We start from the raw sequence: 5,876 nt of genomic DNA on the forward strand, positions 1-5,876 counted from the left end.
TAACCTAGAAGAAAATCTAGATGACTTTTCATTTGGCAATGACTTTCCCCTCCCCTCCCTCAGGGAATGCTTCTATGTTAAAAAGTTTAGAAGGTATAAAAGTTCTTGGAGGTGTATTCTGAAGATTTGTTCAGGAAGGCTGGTGTTAGCAGGCTTCATCCTCTGGGGGACTCAACAGCAGGTAAGTAGAGAAGGACTGGGGACCACAGCTTCTTCTGGAGGAGTGAGAACCTAGTGCAGATTGGTGTAGAATACACCAGAAGCTCTTTTATGTCAAACTTTCTTTGGGATCCAGCTTTACCAGTAAGCTTGTTGCCTCTGAGTATAGGGTCTTCTCATCCATGCTTTGAACATCACAGAAAATAAACAATTTCCTTCCTTCAACTTTATCAGGTTAGCTATTTATCACAACAACAGAACAAAGGGGGATTGACCTTTTAAAATTAATATTGAGATTGTCAGTCATGACAATTCTCCAACTATAACCGCAAACATACCAACAGTAGCATCAATCATGGTTGCAATGGCAGCTCCATGAAGGAATCCAGGTGCTCCTTGCAGGTAAGGACCTCCTTGAAATATGCAAACTATCCTTTCTTCAACATGATTATGGAATATCACATATTCAAGGCCCAGGCCTTCCTTAAGGCTTCTAGGGAAGAGCTGGGCCTATGACATTTGTTATTGTACAGGCTTTGCGTCACGAAAAAGGTTTTGAAGTCTTTAATACTTCAAGTTGATTTACATTCATATGAAGGCAAACGTTTCTAGAAGCCATCTTCACATTTCTTCATGAACTGGTCAATGAAGAGTCTCATGTCCTTGCCCCAGCTGGGCATGGGAGAGAACGGTTCCTATTAATGATCTCAGAAGAAAACTACCTCTGCACAGCTGCATGGTCCCTCACTGGGGAGAGGGGGAAACACCTCCCTGTGGGGGACCAACCCCCACTCAAACCCCCCACCCACTCCAGGCAGATGCAGTTACAAAGATCAGCTCCACAGCATGGCTCCCAGGTGCCCAGGCTCCACCAGAATGGCTGCCTGCCCACCCACTTGCTCCTCCCCATTCATGGAGGGGCATGTGACATCTAGAAATGACTTTTTAGATACAACACCAAAGGCACAATCTATTAAAGAAATAGTTGATATACTGGACATCATTAAAATTAAAACTTTCTGCTCTTTAATAGACATTGTCAAGAAAAATAAAGTCACAGACTGGAAGAAAATATTTGCAAAGATATATCTGATAAAGAACTATATCCAAAATATGCAAAAAAAATTCTTAAAATTCAGCAATAAGAAAACAATCTCATTAAAAAATAAGATAAAGTCATTAATAGATATCTCATCACAGAAAATATACACATGGCAAATAAGCAGATGAAAAGGTACTGTATATCATATGTCATCAGGGAAATGCAAATTAAAACAATGAGATACTGATGCATACCTATTTAAATGGCCAAAATGTGGAACATTGATAATACCAAATATTGAAGATATGGAGCAACAAGAACTTTCATTCATTACTAGTATGAATGCAAAATAACAGCCAATTTGGAAGATGGTTTGGTAGTTTCTTACAAAACTAAACATAGTCTTACCATACTATCCAGCAATAGCACTCCCTGGTATTTACCCAAAGACGTTGAAAATGTATGTCTATGCAAATACCTGTACATGGATATTTGTAGCAGCTTTATTCATAATTGCTAAAAATTGGAGGAAACCAAGATATACTTCAGTAGATGAATAGGTAAACTGTGATATATCCAGACAATGGAATATTATTCAGCACCATAAAGAAAATGAACAATCAAGACATGAAAAGAGATGGAGAAAATTTGAACACATAGTACCAAGTAAATATGAAAAGGCCATATATTGTATGATTTCAACTATATGATTTTCTAGAAAAGGAAAAACTATGAAGATAGTAAAAACATCAATGGTTGCCAGGGATTGGTGGGAGAAAGAGATAAAAGGCAGAGCACAGAGAATTTTTAGGGTAGTGAAAATACTCTTTACAATATGTGTCAAAACCCATGGAACATACAAGAGTGAACCCTAATGAAACTATGGACTTTAGGTGATAATGACATATTAATGTAGGTTTATCAATTGCAACAAATATACCACTGTGGTGGGGGGTGTTGATAAAGGGGGAGAGGGTATAATGGAACTCTCTGAACCTTCTTCTCAATTTTGTTATGAACCTAAAATAATAAAGTCTTAAAATACAAAAACAAAAAAAAAGTATTTTAGTCTTCAGAGTTTGACCAAATCCTATAAGTTTTTTATAAAATCTTTCATTAATTTTGTTTTCTCAATAACCTACTACATATATATATATATAATGATCTTGGGTAAGTCTCGGTTTCTCTGAGCCTTTTTTTTTATTGTATTATGTTAGTCACCATACAGTACATCCCTAGTTTTTGATGTAAAGTTCCATGATTCATTACTTGCATATAACACCCAGTGCACCATGTAATACGTGCCGCCCTTAATACCCATCACCAGCCTATCCCATTCCCCCAACCCCCTCCCCTCTGAAGCCCTCAGTTTGTTTCCCAGAGTCCATAGTCTCTCATGGTTCATTCCCCCTTCTGTTTACCCCCCCTTCTTCTTCCCTTTCTTCCCCTACCGATCTTCCTACTTCTTGTGTTCCATAAACGAGTGAAACCATATGACAATTGTCCTTCTCCGCTTGACTTATTTCGCTTACCATTATATTTTTTTAATTTCCTCTTTGGCTCAAGAGCTACTTAGGAATTTTTTTCTTTTGCATTCAAAATATGAATCAGTAAATAAGTCACCTCTTTTTCTAATTTTAAACCTCATTTTCAGCTCTTCTATATATACGTTTACCACTATATGCACCATGAAAAAGAAGCCCCAAGTCATCAAAGTCCCTATTTTCCATCCTCAGGAAGAGACACAAGAAACTCTACCTCAGCAACCTTCATAGCTGTTTCCTGTCTTTTACTGCTGATGAGATCCTGGCTGAAATTCCCCAGAGCTGACAATATAACCAATAACATAATATGAGAATTTTTAGTAATACATGCCTCCATTCCATAATGTTAGTTTTATGGTATTTTTTCCTCTACCTTACACTCTGGCGGTTCAAATTGAGAAGAGAAATGAAAACACTTCAGGAGACTTATTTATATCCATTTTATTAAATTCGCACTCACTCCATGAAGGCTGTTGAGAGCGTGCATCAGAGTTGGAAGCTACTTGGGGCAAATTTCTGCATTTTGTCCTACTTCACATTGTTAAATTCAGTAAAAAATGCATTGAGGAAACAGTCAGGAACATTGAATGAATTTAAATCTATTTCAGCTGCTGACTTAATCTGATAAACGTGTGTCCCTCTTTAGAGAGTGAACTAAAAGTTAAAATTTAAAACAGGCTCTATTTTATTTCACTCTATGTGAAGAAAAGGGATATTGCCCAAGGAAAATGTCAGCAGTGATGTCAGTCGTTCCAGCCTTCGGGGCCAGTGGTTTTATGTCAGTCGTTTGGTGTGCAAGCACCTCAGCAGCAGAAATGAGCAGAGAAGAAGAAAAAGAAGCTAGAACTGAACAGGACAGGGGTTTAGAAAAAACAGGAAGGTCTTCCCTCTCTACAGTGTCTAGTTCAAAACACTGGTTCTCAAAGGGTGTCCCCTAAACCAAGAGTATGTTTTTCTTGTGAGCTTGTTAGAAATGCGAATTCCTGGGTACTTCTGTGACCTATTGAATCAGAATCTCTGGGGAAAGAGCTCAGAAAACTGTGTGTTAACGCTCACCAGGAGATTCATATGCATATTAAAGTTTGAGAACCACTGAGGTAGGGAAAGATATTTAATTAGGCAAATTGGGTAGGAGAAATTCAAGAAGTCAGAACTAATTGTGAAGACAAATGGAAATAGTCACCTAGCTTCTAGGATTGGTGCAGCCAGAGCAAGACCATAGCCCACAGCTGGTAGAGAAGAGGTCCAGAGAGGAGGTTTAGACTTTTAATTAGCAGAGTTATTGGCAGGAATTATACAGGATTTTAGGGCCTAGACAAGGTAAGTAGTGTTAACAGCTCTTGTCTACTCCCAGGAGGGAACTGAATTGTTAAGTAGTTAAACAAAAATTTAGGTCTGGTTGTTAAGGTTAGAATCAAATTAGAATCTAATACAATCATTAGATAAACAGGGCAGGGGACAAGATGAGCATGATGAAGTGTGCTATACAGACGTCTGGAGAAAATCTCCAGCACATAAACAACAGGTCTGTAGTCAGCAACACTAGGTTTGGTCCCACTGGATGAGTGGGTTGAGGAATCTGACTTAGTTTCTGCTTTGGTCAGTGCTGATTTGAGAACTAGCTCCACCAAAATAATGTCTGGCTGGTGAAAGAAGGAGACAATAGTGGGGAAAATGGGAAACTACCCATCCTGATTTTAGCATTGAAATTCCAAGATCCTAGCAAAACCCTCAGTTCCAGGAAAAGCAAGAGGTTTGGTGACTCGGCAGTCAAGTAAATTCAAATTTTCTGAGGTAAATATAACATCTATGATTTACTCTTTGTTATCTTGGCACCTTGTTAAGTCAATTAAAAATATTACTTTATTTCCCAGAGTCCACAGTCTCTCATGGTTCATTCCCCCTTCTGTTTACTAAGGGGAGGGGGGTGGGGGATTGGGATAGGCCGGTGATGGGTATTAAGGAGGGCACATATTGCATGGTGCACTGGGTGTTATACGCAAATAATGAATCATGGAACACTACATCAAAAACTAAAGTATACTGTATGGTGACTAACATAACATAATAAAAAATTATTATAAAATAAAAATAAACACACACACAAATATTACTTTAATAATAATTTTTACTTTAATAATAACTTTTAAATAACAAGAGTTTCATGTGATTTGAAGGCGTATATTTCCAGAAATTTGCATACTTGTTTATCTTTATAGATTGTGGACCAAAAAATAATTGTAAGTGTTCATTATGTGAAATCATGTGCCATAGATTTTTGGGGGTTTTTTGATAATAATAATAATAGTAAAAAGAAAAATTGTATTTTTAGCTTTTAATCAATGCTTACTAGGTAGGTGGGTATTTGAAGAGCTATGGGACACCTGGAGTGACAATACTTATCAAAACGCAGGGACAAAACTTTAGAGCAGATGTGTTGTGAATGAATTACAAAGTAGATGAAAGAATCACTAAATCATGAAACTATTGGACACATAAAGAGATTCCAAACAGGTGTGAGATAAAGCAACTGACTCTGATCTATTTTATCAAATTGGAAGGCTGATGTCATGTTATTTAGAACAACTTGTAAAGAACACCAGTTCCTCTTGACTTGAAAAGAATTATTTCAGCTCTTATTTCATGCTTTTGATATAAATCACTACTATTAGAATTTTCTCTGGAAATCCTTCTGAAAAAAAAAACACATCTTTTAAATAAAGCTAATTTTATAAAATCTGTCAATAGGTATAAGGGGATTGGGACTCATTCCTCTAAATTATGAGTCTATAATGATGCCCTCTAGGTTCAAGCTTTCATAAATAAAAATCAAAGGTTAATTGAACCTAAAAATTGCATTATCTCTTGCAGAGAAACAGCTGAATGAGAGTCAGGAATACAATGATTTGAGGCCCTTTCAAAAGCAAACATTTTTATATGAATGCTGTTCAAAAGAAACCCTTTACGCAAAGTCAACATTGTACAAACTATGAGGAAAAGGATGACTTTTATAGGAAACAACTGTTCTGATAAACTGTACTTTAATAGCTTGGATCTTCTTAAATTGTCTAAACTCTATTTACCATGGTCCAAAAAGCCCTCAGGATCAGTCAGAGAAGGACAATTACCAT

The 5,876-nt window shown here is 36.9% G+C and overlaps 1 pseudogene; it reads right to left on the bottom strand.

Moving 5' to 3' along the window:
* Window positions 1–268: 268 nt before the first annotated feature.
* Window positions 269–839, bottom strand: LOC100484627 (annotated as a pseudogene).
* Between the last annotated feature and the right edge of the window lie 5,037 nt (window positions 840–5,876).

The sequence above is a fragment of the Ailuropoda melanoleuca genome, chromosome 1, assembly GCF_002007445.2.
Source record: "Ailuropoda melanoleuca isolate Jingjing chromosome 1, ASM200744v2, whole genome shotgun sequence".
In the NCBI taxonomy this organism is placed as follows: Eukaryota; Metazoa; Chordata; class Mammalia; order Carnivora; family Ursidae; genus Ailuropoda; species Ailuropoda melanoleuca.